This window comes from Ambystoma mexicanum, chromosome 11, assembly GCF_040938575.1.
Source record: "Ambystoma mexicanum isolate Mex_15411 chromosome 11, UKY_AmexF1_1, whole genome shotgun sequence".
In the NCBI taxonomy this organism is placed as follows: domain Eukaryota; kingdom Metazoa; phylum Chordata; class Amphibia; order Caudata; family Ambystomatidae; genus Ambystoma; species Ambystoma mexicanum.
The window spans coordinates 36,293,458-36,310,141 of NC_090934.1; the positions used below are offsets into that span (position 1 = coordinate 36,293,458).

The 16,684-nt window shown below is 51.9% G+C and overlaps 1 protein-coding gene across 4 annotated transcripts in view; it reads left to right on the forward strand.

The window, feature by feature from the left end:
- Nucleotides 1–16,684, forward strand: part of LOC138503040 (myotubularin-related protein 9-like) — a 564,386-nt gene that overhangs the window by 336,016 nt on the left and 211,686 nt on the right. The window lies entirely within an intron of this gene.

Consider the following 16,684-nt stretch of genomic DNA (forward strand, 5'->3'; position numbering starts at 1 on the left):
GAGAACCCATGATTGTTTCAGGTTGTTGGGTACTGAGTTAGCAGAAAATGATAGATTTATTAGTTTAGAGATGAAGGGGGATAGATATCTTGCTGCATCTTTAATGATCTGGGCAGGGCAACTGTCCCCTTTGCAGTTTGAGGGTTTTAGGGCAGTTATGATTTTTTGGACTTCTGGTATAGTTACCTTTTTGAACGTGAAGCCAGTGTTAGTGTTTGTAGGAGGTGGTGGAGTTACTGCTAGAGAGTTGTTGTCATTTGTCCTCAATTTTGGTTTGGAGCCATGTGATTTTGTTGGTGATAGTGTTTTGGATGCTAGTGCACCAGGGTTTGTCTTTCACACAAGTGTCCATCAGTGGGTTAGGACTTTCTAATTACTTTAGAATGGTGAAAAGTTTTTTAGCGCAGGAACCTGCCTGGTTTATTCTAACATTATGGGCTGCCTTCTCAGTACGGATTATCTCCTTTTTGCAAAGGGAGGAGATAATCGTGAGATTAGTTTTATTTTCAGCCGGTGGAGTCGTTTTCCAAAGAGTTTCAATCTTGGCTTTCTTTTTTCTCAGTATTTTGAGTTCAGGTGTGTACCAGGTGTTCAAATGAGCTCTAGGTTTACCTTTGCGCAGCTTTAGTGTGGCGACGGTGTCAATGGCGTTGGTCATGGTGTTGTTGTAAGTGTTGACCAGTGGATGGGAGCGTGTTTAGAATGGGGAGGACCAAGGGTATTAGGTTTTCCGCAGTAATGTTGTGCTTATTTCTGGTCGGGCAGGCTGGTGCGTGGAGGCACTGTTTGGGATTTGGGTTGTTAGTGTTAATGTCAAGTGATATGAGGTAGTGGTCAGTCCATATGAGAGGTTGGGGGGGCTTTGCAGGTGATATTGCAGTTGAGAGCTGCAACCCAATCAATGATTCTGCCTTTCTGATGGGTAGGTAGAGAACTGAGTTGGGTGAAGTCATGCTCAGCTAGAGCGTAGGCCAGGGAGGATGCTTGGGTGTCGTTAGGGTCGTTGTACCCTAGGTTAAAATCTCCAAGAATTATATTTTGTGCTGGGGATTTGGAGTTCTCGGCTACTAGAGAGGTGATGTCTTTCTCAAAGGTTCCTGGAGGACCTGGGGGTCTATATATTAATTGAATGGTAATCATACTCTTGGGGGTGGTTTGTAGTTTAATAGTAAGGTATTCGCATGATTTAAGTGGAGGGGAGGTAACTGATCTAAGGTCAAGCGAGGATTTAAATATGATAGCTACACCTCCTCCGCGAGCATTAGGTCTGTCAGCTCTGAGGATGGAATATTTGTCGGGGACAGCTAGGGTTAGGTAGGGTCCTGCTGCCTCATGGAACCAAGTTTCTGTTATGGCGAGGAAGTCGAGATCTTCTGAAAGGATGATATCAGCGACTTCTGTGGGATGAGCAACAAGGGACCTGACATTAAGTTGAGCTCCTTCTAAGGAGGAGGACTTACGTTTGTTAGCGGCAGTGTCCTTGTTGGTAGCCTTAGTTTTGGGTGTTGCAGACGACTTACTGGGCGTGACGTGGAGTCTAGTGCCTAGTCTACTGTTGTGGGTAGCGAGGTTAGGGTTGACTGAGGGAGAGTAACCTGGTAGTATGTTATGTTTGAGGAGGTTAGGCTTGATGTTGGTGTCGTCATCCTTAGTCAAGTGTGGAGCGTTAGGTCTGGGTGGCTCAGAGGTCTATCAAGGATAGTGTTGACTGAGGTGTCAACTGAGTGGGCACTGTCTTTAGCGGAGTGGTATGAGTGGCAGCTGTGAGGGAAGGGTGGCAGGGTGGGCAGGAAAGGTGTGGGGCAAGGCATGGGGTAGTGTCTTGGGCATCCGAGTTTTGCTAATCCATTACTGAAGTATAAGTAATTATTACCGCTACATGGTACGTTATTGTGCATGAAACAGAAAGGGAACATGATGAGAGTGAGCCAGGTGAGCATAGATATAACTACGAGGTGAGCTAGGCTGTAGAACTATGATGGGCAAGAGTGATTTAGGCTGGGTGCATACGGGTGGGCACAGTTAGCATTTGCAGGTGTAAAGATATAGGCGGATTCGACTAGTCTAAGGGCATGCAGGCTAGGTAGTACCAATAGCCTTATCACAATAGGACAGCTGGGTATATGGGCGCTGATGTATACCTACTGGTATAGGTGTTAGGGTCATTGTGATCACAGAGTAAGACTCATATAGGTGCTCATATATGTCATACGGCAGTATTATCTAGCAGTGGTACATAGTACCTAGTAGGGCAAGAGTTAGGCATTGAGATTTTTAGGCAATTTCAGGCACAATGCGGCAAAAAATCTGAAGCAGTAGATCAGTGATACAGGATAAGGAAGTAGTGAGTAGGGGAGTTACATAGCACAGTTAGGCATAGACCAGTGGGTTTAGCATTTAACTTAATGCAGTAAGGTGCAATGCAATTAGTTATTTTCCTCTAGAACATGTGATCAACTTGTAATACCTAAGCTTGTGTACATAGGTGGCTATAGAGGTCAGGTGGCTGTGACAATTGATGAGATGAGAGTTTGTGCAATGGCTGGGAGGCAGGTTCGAGTGTGGCAAGGCTTAGTGTTAATGGGATGAGCAGAAGTGCAGTAGAAGTCAGAGGAGAGCTCGTGTTGGCAGCTGCTAAGGAGAGGCTGTATGATGGAATAACAGCATGCTTACCCCGTTAGGTAGAAGGTCGTCGTGGAAGAGGCAGGGGTCGTGTCCCTAGGCTTGACGGCTTAGACAGGCTCGCAAGGTGCCTTTGTTGTGTGCCTTGGTTTGTGAGCCGGCTCCAAGCCTGCCGGCTTGCGGTTGGCTGCCAAGTAGTGGCGAGTAACCAATCAGATCACTCGTGGTGTTGTAGGGCCGGATGGGAGGTCCTAGAAGTGAGGTAATGTCATGCAGTGAGTGGGGGCTCAGGTCAGGCATCACATCCTTGTCGCCATTGCCACGCGGTGAATGGGGGCTCAGGTCAGGCATCGCATCCTTGTCACCATTGTCATGAAGGGAGTGGGGGCTCAGGTCAGGCATCACATCCTTGTCGCCATTGCCATGCGGTGAATGGGGGCTCAGGTCAGGCATCCCATCCTTGTCCCTATTGCCATGCGGTGAGTGGGGGCTCAGGTCAGGCATCGCATCCTTGTCGCCATTGTCATGCGGTGAGTGGGGGCTCAGGTCAGGCATCGCATCCTTGTCACCATTGTCATGAAGGGAGTGGGGGCTCAGGTCAGGCATCACATCCCTGTAGCCATTGTCATGTGGTGAGTGGGGGCTCAGGTCAGGCATCACATCCTTGTCGCCATTGCCATGCAGTGAATGGGGGCTCAGGTCAGGCATCCCATCGTTGTCCCTATTGCCATGCGGTGAGTGGGGGCTCAGGTCAGGCATCGCATCCTTGTCGCCATTGTCATGCGGTGAGTGGGGGCTCAGGTCAGGCATCGCATCCTTGTCACCATTGTCATGCAGTGAATGGGGCTCAGGTCAGGCAGCGCGTCCTTGTCGCCATTGTAATGCAGTGAGTGGGGCTCACGTCAGGCATCACATCCCTGTCGGCATTGTCATGCGGTGGGTGGGGCTCAGGTCTGGCATTGCATCCCTGTCGCCATTGTCATGCGGTGAGTGGGGGCTCAGGTCAGGCATCCCATCCTTGTCGCCATTGTCATGTGGTGAGTGGGGGCTCAGGTAGGTCAGGCATCGCGTCCTTGTCGCGATTGTCATGCGGTGAGTGGGGGCTCAGGTCAGGCATCGCATCCTTGTCGCCATTGTCATGAGGGGAGTGGGGGCTAAGGTCAGGCATCGCATCCCTGTAGCCATTGTCATGCGATGAGCGGGGGCTCAGGTCAGGCATCACATCCCTGTCACTATTGTCATGTGGTGAGTGGGGTCTCAGGTCAGGCATCACATCCCTATCACCATTGTCATGTGGTGAGTGGGGGCACAGGTCAGGCATCACATCCTTGTCGCTATTGTCATGTGGTGAGTGGGGGTTCAGGTCAGGCATCGCATCCTTGTCACCATTGTCATGCGGTGAGTGGGGGCACAGGTCAGGCATCACATCCTTGTCACCATTGTCATGCAGTGAGTGGTGGCTCAGGTCAGGCATCGCATCCATGTCGCCATTGTCATGCAGTGAGTGGGAGCTCAGGTCAGGCATCACATCCTTGTCGCCACTGTCATGCAGTGAGTGGGGGCTCAGGTCAGGCATCGCATCCTTGTCGCCATTGTCATGCAGTGAGTGGGGGCTCAGGTCAGGCATCGCATCCTTGTCGCCATTGTCATGCAGTGAGTGGGGGCTCAGTTCAGGCATCGCATCCTTGTCGTCATTGTCATGCGGTGAGTGGGGGCTCAGGTTAGGCATTGCATCCTTGTCGCCATTGTCATGCGGTGAGTGGGGGCTCAGGTCAGGCATCACATCCTTGTCGCCATTGTCATGCGGTGAGTGGGGGCTCAGGTCAGGCATCGCATCCTTGTCACCATTCTAATGCAGTGAGTGGGGGTTCAGGTCAGGCATTGCATCCTTGTCGCCATTGTCATGAGGTAAGTAGGGGCTCAGGTCAGGCATCGCATCCTTGTCGCAATTGTCATGAGGGGAGTGGGGGCTCAGGTCAGGCATCGCATCCCTGTAGCCATTGTCATGCAGTGAGTGGGGACTCAGGTCAGGCATCGCATCCTTGTCGCCATTTTCATGCAGTGAGTGGGGGCTCAGGTCAGGCATCGCACCCTTGTCGCCATTGTCATGCAGTGAGTCAGGGCTCAGTTCAGGCATTGCATCCTTGTTGCCATTGTCATGCAGTGAGTGGGGGCTCAGGTCAGGCATCGCATCTTTGTCACCATTCTAATGCAATGAGTGGGGGCTCAGATCAGGCATTGCATCCTTGTCGCCATTGTCATGAGGTAAGTAGGGGCTCAGGTCAGGCATTGCATCCTTGTCACCATTGTCATGAAGGGAGTGGGGGCTCAGGTCAGGCATCACATTCCTGTAGCCATTGTCATGCAGTGAGTGGGGGCTCAGGTCAGGCATTGCATCCTTGTCGCCATTGTCATGCAGTGAGTCAGGGCTCAGGTCAGGCATCGCATCCTTGTCACCATTCTAATGCAGTGAGTGGGGGCTCAGATCAGGCATTGCATCCTTGACGCCATTGTCATGTGTGAGTGGGGGCTCAAGTCAGGCATCCCATCCTTGTCGCCATTGTCATGTGGTGAGTGGGGGGTCAGGCATCACATCCTTGTCACCATTGTCATGCAGTGAGTGAGGGCTCAGGTCAGGCATTGCATCCTTTTGCCATTGTCATGCAGTGAGTGGGGGCTCAGGTCAGGGATTGCATCCTTGTCGCCATTGTCATATGGTGAGTGGAGGCTCAGGTCAGGCATTGCATCCTTGTCACCATTGTAATGCGGTGAGTGGGAGCTCAGGTCAGGCATCGCATCCCTGTCGCCATTGTCATGAGGTAAGTAGGGGCTCAGGCCAGGCATCGCATCCTTGTCGCAATTGTCATGAGGGGAGTGGGGGCTCAGGTCAGGCATCGCATCCCTGTAGCCATTGTCATGCAGTGAGTGGGGACTCAGGTCAGGCATCGCATCCTTGTCGCCATTTTCATGCAGTGAGTGGGGGCTCAGGTCAGGCATCGCACCCTTGTCGCCATTGTCATGCAGTGAGTCAGGGCTCAGTTCAGGCATTGCATCCTTGTTGCCATTGTCATGCAGTGAGTGGGGGCTCAGGTCAGGCATCGCATCCTTGTCACCATTCTAATGCAATGAGTGGGGGCTCAGATCAGGCATTGCATCCTTGTCCCCATTGTCATGAGGTAAGTAGGGGCTCAGGTCAGGCATTGCATCCTTGTCACCATTGTCATGAAGGGAGTGGGGGCTCAGGTCAGGCATCACATTCCTGTAGCCATTGTCATGCAGTGAGTGGGGGCTCAGGTCAGGCATTGCATCCTTGTCGCCATTGTCATGCGGTGAGTAGGGGCTCAGGTCAGGCATCGCATCCTTGTCACCATTGTCATGAAGGGAGTGGGGCCTCAGGTCAGGCATCACATTCCTGTAGCCATTGTCATGCAGTGAGTGGGGGCTCAGGTCAGGCATTGCATCCTTGTCGCCATTGTCATGCGGTGAGTCAGGGCTCAGGTTAGGCATTGCATCCTTGTCACCATTCTAATGCAGTGAGTGGGGGCTCAGATCAGGCATTGCATCCTTGTTGTCATTTTCATGCGGTATGTGGGGGCTCAGGTTAGGCATCGCATCCTTGTCGCAATTGTCATGAGGGGAGTGGGGGCTCAGGTCAGGCATCGCATCCCTGTAGCCATTGTCATGCAGTGAGTGGGGACTCAGGTCAGGCATCGCATCCTTGTCGCCATTTTTATGCAGTGAGTGGGGGCTCAGGTCAGGCATCGCATCCTTGTCGCCATTGTCATGCAGTGAGTCAGGGCTCAGGTCAGGCATCGCATCCTTGTCACCATTCTAATGCAGTGAGTGGGGGCTCAGATCAGGCATTGCATCCTTGACGCCATTGTCATGTGTGAGTGGGGGCTCAAGTCAGGCATCCCATCCTCCATTGTCATGCAGTGAGTGAGGGCTTAGGTCAGGCATTGCATCCTTTTGCCATTGTCATGCAGTGAGTGGGGGCTCAGTTCAGGCATTGCATCCTTGTCGCCATTGTCATATGGTGAGTGGGGGCTCAGATCAGGCATTGCATCCTTGTCGCCATTGTAATGCGGTGAAAGGGGGCTCAGGTCAGGCATCCCATCCTTGTCCCTATTGCCATGCAGTGAGTGGGGGCTCAGGTCAGGCATCGCATCCTTGTCGCCATTGTCATGCGGTGAGTGGGGGCTCAGGTCAGGCATCGCATCCTTGACGCCATTGTCATGAGGTAAGTAGGGGCTCAGGTCAGGCATCCCATCCTTGTCGCAATTGTCATGAGGTAAGTAGGTGCTCAGGTCAGGCATCGCATCCTTGTCGCAATTGTCATGAGGGGAGTGGGGGCTCAGGTCAGGCATCGCATCCTTGTCGCAATTGTCATGAGGGGAGTGGGGGCTCAGGTCAGGCATCGCATCCCTGTAGCCATTGTCATGCAGTGAGTGGGGGCTCAGGTCAGGCATTGCGTCCTTGTCGCCATTGTCATATGGTGAGTCGGGGCTCAGGTCAGGCATTGCATCCTTGTCGCCATTCTAATGCGGTGAGTGGGAGCTCAGGTCAGGCATCGCATCCTTTTCGCCATTGTCATGAGGTAAGTAGGGGCTCAGGTCAGGCATCGCATCCTTGTCGCAATTGTCATGAGGGGAGTGGGGGCTCAGGTCAGGCATCGCATCCCTGTAGCCATTGTCATGCAGTGAGTGGGGGCTCAGGTCAGGCATTGCATCCTTGTCACCATTGCCATGCAGTGAGTGGGGGCTCAAGTCAGGTATCCCATCCTCGTCGCCATTGTCATGTGGTGAGTGGGGGGTCAGGCATCGCATCCTTGTCACCATTGTCATGCAGTGAGTGAGGGCTCAGGTCAGGCATTGCATCCTTTTGCCATTGTCCTGCAGTGAGTGGGGGCTCAGGTCAGGCATTGCATCCTTGTCGCCATTGTAATGCGGTGAGTGGGAGCTCAGGTCAGGCATCGCATCCTTGTCGCCATTGTCATGAGGTAAGTAGGGGCTCAGGTCAGGCATCGCATCCTTGTCGCAATTGTCATGAGAGGAGTGGGGGCTCAGGTCAGGCATCGCATCCCTGTAACCATTGTCATGCAGTGAGTGGGGACTTAGGTCAGGCATTGCATCCTTGTCGCCATTTTCATGCAGTGAGTGGGGGCTCAGGCCAGGCATCGCATCCTTGTCGCCATTGTCATGCAGTGAGTCAGAGCTCAGGTCAGGCATCGCATCCTTGTCACCATTCTAATGCAGTGAGGGGGGCTCAGATCAGGCATTGCATCCTTGACGCCATTGTCATGTGTGAGTGGGGGCTCAAGTCAGGCATCCCATCCTTGTCGCCATTGTCATGTGGTGAGTGGGGGGTCAGGCATCACATCCTTGTCACCATTGTCATGCAGTGAGTGAGGGCTCAGGTCAGGCATTGCATCCTTTTGCCATTGTCATGCAGTGAGTGGGGGCTCAGGTCAGGGATTGCATCCTTGTCGCCATTGTCATATGGTGAGTGGAGGCTCAGGTCAGGCATTGCATCCTTGTCACCATTGTAATGCGGTGAGTGGGAGCTCAGGTCAGGCATCGCATCCCTGTCGCCATTGTCATGAGGTAAGTAGGGGCTCAGGCCAGGCATCGCATCCTTGTCGCAATTGTCATGAGGGGAGTGGGGGCTCAGGTCAGGCATCGCATCCCTGTAGCCATTGTCATGCAGTGAGTGGGGACTCAGGTCAGGCATCGCATCCTTGTCGCCATTTTCATGCAGTGAGTGGGGGCTCAGGTCAGGCATCGCACCCTTGTCGCCATTGTCATGCAGTGAGTCAGGGCTCAGTTCAGGCATTGCATCCTTGTTGCCATTGTCATGCAGTGAGTGGGGGCTCAGGTCAGGCATCGCATCTTTGTCACCATTCTAATGCAATGAGTGGGGGCTCAGATCAGGCATTGCATCCTTGTCGCCATTGTCATGAGGTAAGTAGGGGCTCAGGTCAGGCATTGCATCCTTGTCACCATTGTCATGAAGGGAGTGGGGGCTCAGGTCAGGCATCACATTCCTGTAGCCATTGTCATGCAGTGAGTGGGGGCTCAGGTCAGGCATTGCATCCTTGTCGCCATTGTCATGCGGTGAGTAGGGGCTCAGGTCAGGCATCGCATCCTTGTCACCATTGTCATGAAGGGAGTGGGGCCTCAGGTCAGGCATCACATTCCTGTAGCCATTGTCATGCAGTGAGTGGGGGCTCAGGTCAGGCATTGCATCCTTGTCGCCATTGTCATGCGGTGAGTCAGGGCTCAGGTTAGGCATTGCATCCTTGTCACCATTCTAATGCAGTGAGTGGGGGCTCAGATCAGGCATCGCATCCTTGTTGTCATTTTCATGCGGTATGTGGGGACTCAGGTTAGGCATTGCATCCTTGTCGCAATTGTCATGCGGTGAGTGGGGGATCAGGTCAGTCATCAAGTCCTTGTCGCCATTGTCATGCGGTGAGTGGGGGCTCGGGTCACGGCATCGCATCCTTGTCACCATTCTAATGCAGTGAGTGGGGGCTCAGGTCAGGCTCGCATCCTTGTCGCAATTGTCATGAGGTAAGTAGGTGCTCAGGTCAGGCATCGCATCCTTGTCGCAATTGTCATGAGGGGAGTGGGGGCTCAGGTCAGGCATCGCATCCCTGTAGCCATTGTCATGCAGTGAGTGGGGACTCAGGTCAGGCATCGCATCCTTGTCGCCATTTTTATGCAGTGAGTGGGGGCTCAGGTCAGGCATCGCATCCTTGTCGCCATTGTCATGCAGTGAGTCAGGGCTCAGGTCAGGCATCGCATCCTTGTCACCATTCAAATGCAGTGAGCGGGGGCTCAGATCAGGCATTGCATCCTTGACGCCATTGTCATGTGTGAGTGGGGGCTCAAGTCAGGCATCCCTTCCTTCTCGCCATTGTCATGTGGTGAGTGGGGGGTCAGGCATTGCATCCTTGTCACCATTGTCATGCAGTGAGTGAGGGCTTAGGTCAGGCATTGCATCCTTTTGCCATTGTCATGCAGTGAGTGGGGGCTCAGTTCAGGCATTGCATCCTTGTCGCCATTGTCATATGGTGAGTGGGGGCTCAGATCAGGCATTGCATCCTTGTCGCCATTGTAATGCGTTGAATGGGGGCTCAGGTCAGGCATCCCATCCTTGTCCCTATTGCCATGCGGTGAGTGGGGGCTCAGGTCAGGCATCGCATCCTTGTCGCCATTGTCATGCGGTGAGTGGGGGCTCAGGTCAGGCATCGCATCCTTGACGCCATTGTCATGAGGTAAGTAGGGGCTCAGGTCAGGCATCCCATCCTTGTCGCAATTGTCATGAGGTAAGTAGGTGCTCAGGTCAGGCATCGCATCCTTGTCGCAATTGTCATGAGGGGAGTGGGGGCTCAGGTCAGGCATTGCATCCTTGTCACAATTGTCATGAGGGGAGTGGGGGCTCAGGTCAGGCATCGCATCCCTGTAGCCATTGTCATGCAGTGAGTGGGGGCTCAGGTCAGGCATTGCGTCCTTGTCGCCATTGTCATATGGTGAGTCGGGGCTCAGGTCAGGCATTGCATCCTTGTCGCCATTCTAATGCGGTGAGTGGGAGCTCAGGTCAGGCATCGCATCCTTTTCGCCATTGTCATGAGGTAAGTAGGGGCTCAGGTCAGGCATCGCATCCTTGTCGCAATTGTCATGAGGGGAGTGGGGGCTCAGGTCAGGCATCGCATCCCTGTAGCCATTGTCATGCAGTGAGTGGGGGCTCAGGTCAGGCATTGCATCCTTGTCACCATTGCCATGCGGTGAGTGGGGGCTCAAGTCAGGTATCCCATCCTCGTTGCCATTGTCATGTGGTGAGTGGGGGGTCAGGCATCGCATCCTTGTCACCATTGTCATGCAGTGAGTGAGGGCTCAGGTCAGGCATTGCATCCTTTTGCCATTGTCCTGCAGTGAGTGGGGGCTCAGGTCAGGCATTGCATCCTTGTCGCCATTGTCATATGGTGAGTGGGGGCTCAGGTCAGGCATTGCATCCTTGACGCCATTGCCATGCGGTGAGTGGGTGCTCAGGTCAGGCATCACATCCTTGTCATTGCCATGCGGTGAGTGGGGGCTCAGGTCAGGCATTGCATCCTTGTAGTCATTGTCATGCGGTGATTGGGTGCTCAGGTCAGGCATCGCATCCTTGTCGCCATTGTCATGCGGCGAGAGGGGGCTAAGGTCAGGCATTGCATCCTTGTCGCCATTGTCATGCGGTGAGTGGGTGCTCAGGTCAGGCATCGCATCCTTGTCGTCATTGCCATGCGGTGAGTGAGAGCTCAGGTCAGGCATTGTATCCTTGTAGTCATTGTCATGCGGTTAGTGGGAGCTCAGGTCAGGCATCGCATCCTTGTCGCCATTGTCATGTGGTGAGTAGGGGCTAAGGTCAGACATTGCATCCTTGTCGCCATTGCCATGCGGTGAGTGGGGGCTCAGGTCAGCAATCGCATCCTTGTCTCCATTGCCATTGCGTGAGCGGGGGCTCAGGTCAGGCATTGCATCCTTGTCACCATTGTGGTGAGTGGGGGCTCTGTGCGGGTGTTGGCATCTTTTTAATTCCAACTCTTTACACATGCGCTTTCCTTTTTCTGAAACCCCTTCTGGTTCTGTGCCTCTACCTCCCACTTACCCGCAGACTCTTCCTCTGGCTATGACGGGGAATACTACAAGATGTGTTATCTTGCATTTGTGTAGCTCATCCTGCCATAGTTTATGGCATCAAATCACTTTTGTCTGTCAGCGAGGCAATGGAGGAGTGTGATAAAACTGTCATTAGTGGTAGGAAGGAGCAAATTCAGGAAGATATTTGGGAAGCGGGTGGGGGATAGCTAAGATGCCCCGGAAGACATGAGAAGGAAAAGGTGGAGGCGCTATGTGTCATGTATTCTATGGGGCGCAGCGCCAAGAGGAGAGATAGCTGCAGAACAGGTGTTCACTGCTCCAGCCGGTATGTCTGGAACCTACTCACTGCATGGTGAGCTGTAGAATGTTGAAGCCATGCCCAAGAAAACACATGTAGCATAGCCCTTCTTCTTACTTCCTTAGGCCCCCCACAACATCTAGCTGGGGTTGTATGACAGAAATCCAAATTTGCCAAGTTTGGAAAAGCTCCCTGAAAGGTGAGCAAAATAAACTCACATTTTTGGATTTCCTCATTTATGTTATGATTACTAAAACCCTAGGCTTGCGCTTTTGTGCAAAGTGCCTAGGGACACAAAGCCAGTCTATGGCTTAGCCATAGTGAGCCGGCATGTAGAAACCGTGCCCAAGAAAACACAGCGTTCAAAGCCCCTCTACTTGCTCGCCGAATGGCCCCAAATGGCCAGATTCTATAGATGGGAAAGCTGGAAGAAAAGATGGGCTCATGGATTTCGACCACAGCTTCCCTGGGAGCAGAAGCCCTGTTCCGGCTTTCCTGGAGGTTCCAGGGTCTTTACGGTAATGGTTATATTGGTGTGTGAGGCAGGAATCCTCTTAGACAAGGTAGTGTGACATACAGTAACACACACACACGCACACACACTGTGCACCAGACTCACCGTTTCTGGGTTTTTAGTATTCTGCTGCTCTTGGGGTTCACTCACATAGTATTTTACCATGAAGCTTAATTTAATGGGTGCACGTGTTCCATCTGAATACATGTGAAATGTCAGGTTTGATATTTTGCAAATAGTGAGATAATACTTTCAGGGGTTTTGATGTACATATTAGTGACTTTAGATAATTCAGGGTTTCACAGAATCTATATATATATATATAAAACGCTTAGGTATGTTTCCGTACTCAGCTGATGCAATTTATCAGTGTTAGGTTGCCCTCTGCTGTCTAAATGAAACAGTGCACCTCTGTGTGCCCTTCCAATTTAATAACAGCTACCATTTTAACAAACAGAAGGAGCATGGACCTGTAGTAAGTGATGCCCTGAGGTTTTATTGAGGGTTTATTGAGGCCCCTGAGTCAGTAACCTGCTGATAGTTTATTAAGACCTGGACTGTGAAGCATTGATGCCCTGGGCGTTTATGGAGACATGGGGTGAGTCAGCGATGCCCTGAGGGTTTATTGAGGCCACGAGGCAATCAGTAATGCCCGTTTTCTTTAGGCTAATGTATGAATGAATGGTGCCCTGAAGGTTTATTGAGCTCTAGGGGTGAATCAGTGATGCGCTGAGGGTTTATTGTGACCTGGAGTGTGAATCATTGATGCGCTGAGGGTTCATTGAGGTACTGGGGTGGGTCAGTGGTTCCATGAGGGTTTATGGAGGCCCTGGGGTGAGTCAGTGATGCCGTGGGGCTTTATGGAGACCCTGGGGTGGGTCAGTGATGCACTGAGGGTTCATTAAGACACTAGGGTGGGTCCGTGATTCCATGAGGGTTTATGGAGACCCTGGGGTGGGTCCGTGATGCACTGAGGGTTCATTGAGGCACTGGGGCGGGTCAGTGATTCCATGAGGGATTATGGAGACCCTGGGGTGAGACAGTGAAGCCATGGGGCTTTATGGAGGCCCTGGGGTGGGTCAGTGATGCACTGAGGGTTCATTGAGGCACTGGGGTGGGTCAGTGATTCCATGATGGTTTGTGGAGCCCCTGGGGTGAGTCAGTGAAGCCGTAGGGGTTTATGGGGGCCCTGGTGTGAGTCAGCGATGCCCTGGGGGTTTATGGGGTCCATGGGGTGAGTCAGTGATGTCCTAAGGGTTCATTGAGGCCTATGGGTGAACCAATAATGCGCTGACGGTTTATTGTGACCTGGAGTGTGAATCAGTGATGGCTGAGGGTTTATTGAGGCCCTTACATGAATCAGTGATGCCCTGAGGGTTTATTGGGGCCATTTCACTGTTAGATCACTGTGGTCAAGCTGAGAAATGTTCCTTGCTTATTTTAGAAGAGGCATGCACAGCCTCGGCCGACTTATTGGCTCATATGATATTATCAAATCAAAGGTGCCGCCCTTCCGAACCATGGTTTACTTCGGAACTTAGAGCTCTTAAACTCCAGTGTAGACAAACTGAGAGGTAATGGCGTGTCACCTACTCCTGCGAAGCAAAAACGTGCTTCCGTACTATTCTTACACGTACCACACATCCATCTTCAATGCTAAGAAAGCCTACTTCAGCCACACGGTAGACGAGGCACTTAACAAGTCCAAGGCACTATTCGATTTAGTTCAATCTCTTTCTACCTCAATATCGAGTCGTCCCTCGGTGCCTCTCTCCCAGGCACTATGTGACTCCCTGTCCATGAGGAGGCTAGGACCCAGATGCCTCCCAATAAGATGCTTGTTGAACCCCCACACTGCTTCTGCATCTTGTTCCACCTTCCCTGTCTTTTCACACTCTGAGATTATTTTAGTTATTAGGCACTTAAAATCTGCTTCTCCTACAGATGCCATACCTCTGGCTCTCATGAAGGAAACCCCAGGTGACCTTATTGCCCATATCACCCCTGCTGTTAATCTTTATTCCTCGCTCAAACATGCCTTGGTCATTTCGTTGTTGAAGAAGCCCTCGTCAGACCCTGAGGTGCTCGCCAGCTATCGGCCTATCTCTTTATTGCCATTTCTTATGAAGGTCTTGGAAGTCTTGCTATCTCTCCTCCTCTCTAATTTTCCAGAGTCTTCTCAATATTTCGACGAGTTTCAATCTGGCTTTCTCCCGGGAAGAGGGACGGAATCCATTCTGAACTCTGTATTTGATGACCTTACATGTTTGGTTGATCAGGGTGGCGTTGGAGCCGTCTTGTTATTAGATCTTTCGGTGGCATTCGACACTGTTGATCACTCTACCTTGATCTCCCGACTATCTGCTGCTGGCTTGTCTGGCCAAGTTCTCAACTGGTTTTCCACCTTCCTGGCTGACTGGTCTCAATCGGTATCTCTTCCCCCTTTTCATTCAGTCCCTGTCCCTATTCTATTTGGGGTCCCCCAGGGCTCTGCACTGTCGCCCATTTTGTTTGATGTGTACATTAGACTTCTTCTGGTCCTCCTTCAATCTCATGGGTTCCGCTTTTATTCGTATGCAGACGATACCCAGATCCTGGTGCATCTGGACCTATCACAGGATGATACTGCAGCCCGTTTAAGAAAGTGCTTGGAGGAGCTAGGAGGTGGAGGGCCTCTAACTGGCTCAAGCTTAATGCCAGCAAGACCGAGGTCCTGGTTGTGGGCACCACCTCTCCCCACTTCTTCTGGACAAATTATTCCTGGCCATCTTCTTTGGGCCCTCTCCCTCCCCCTGTTCTCTCAGTAAGAAACTTGGGGATAAAAATCTCCTCTTCCTTGACTAGGGACGAACAGGTGGCAGCAGTCTGTAGGACTGGCCACTTTAAACTTCGGTTTTACGGAAGGTCCTTCCATATATCCTCACTGCTTCTCAGGGACCTGTGGTGGCTGCCCTCATTTTGAGTGGAGTTGACTACTGCAACTCACTTTACTTGGGCCAGCCTCTGTATCTACTCAGGCGGCTGTCACTTCTCCAAAATGCTGCTGCAAGAGCTGATCTTTGCCCACCATTTGGCACCCACATGTCCCCTCTGTTGGGAAAACTCCACTGGCTCCCTGTGTCAGCTCTGATTATGTTTACCTCCATTTGTTTAGTTCATCAAGCCTACTACGGCAGGGGAGCAGAGTATTTGCAGTCAAAATGTGTGCACTATGTTCTGGACCGTGCCCTTCGTTCCCTCTCTGCCCTTTTGATAGTTGTCCCCCGGTTTAGGCGTACCCGTACCGGGGGTCGTGTATTCTCCGTGGTGGCAACTAGGGCCTGGAATGAGCTACCCCTCGATCTCCGGAGGGTGACTGATCACCTTGCCTTCCGGCGTAAATTGAAAACTCTGCTATTCTAACGCACTCTCCTCCGGTACTAAACTGTTCTGGTTTCCTCAGCGCCATGATGCCTGCGGGCATTCACAGGCTCTATTAATTCCGCTAACATAACATAACATAACATAACATAACATAACATGAGGGAATCACTAATGCCCTGAGGGTTTATTGAGGTTAATGGGTGAACCAGCGATGCACTGAGGGTTTATTGAGACCTGGAGTGTGAGGCAGTGATGCCCTGAGGGTTTATGAAGGTCCTGGGGTGGGCCAGTGATGCCCTGAGGGTTTATGGAGACCCTGGGGTGAGTCAGTGGAGCCATGGGGGGTTTTTGAAGGCCCTGGAGTGGTTCAATGATGTCCTGAGGGTTTATAGAGAACCTGGGGTGAGTCAGTGAAGCCATGGGGGGCTTTGAAGGCCCTGGAGTGGTTCAGTGATGTCCTGAGGGTTTATAGAGAACCTGGGGTGTGTCAGTGAAGCCATGGGGGTTTATAGAGAACCTGGGGTGTGTCAGTGAAGCCTTGGGGGTTTATGGAGACCCTGCAGTGAATCAATGATGCCCCAATGGTTTATAGAGGCCCTGGAGTGTGAATCAGTGATGTGCTGAGGGTTTATTGAGACCGGGAGTGTGAATCAGTGATGCGCTGAGGGTTTATTGAGATCGGGAGTGTGAATCAGTGATGCGCTGAGGGTTTATTGAGACCTGGAGTGTGAATCAGTGATGCGTTGAGGGTTTATTGAGACCTGGAGTGTGAATCAATGATGCACTGAGGGTTTATTGAGACCGGGAGTGTGAATCAGTGATGCGCTGAGAGTTTATTGAGACCTGGAGTGTGCATCAGTGATGCGCTGAGGGTTTATTGAGACCTGGAGGGTGCATCAGTGGTGCACTGAGGGTTTGAGACCTGGAGTGTGAATCAGTGATGCACTGAGGGTTTATTGAGACCTGGAGTGTGAATCAGTAATGCACTGAGGGTTTATGGAGGCCCTGGAGTGTGAATCAGTGGTGCACTGAGTGTGAATCAGTAATGCACTGAGGGTTTATGGAGGCTCTGGAGTGTGAATCAGTGATGCACTGAGGGTTTATTGAGACCTGGAGTGTGAATCAGTGATGCACTGAGGGTTTATTGAGACCTGGAATGTGAATCAGTGATGTGCTGAGGGTATATTGAGACCTGGAGTGTGAATCAGTGATGCGCTGAGCGTTTATTGAGACCTGGAGTGT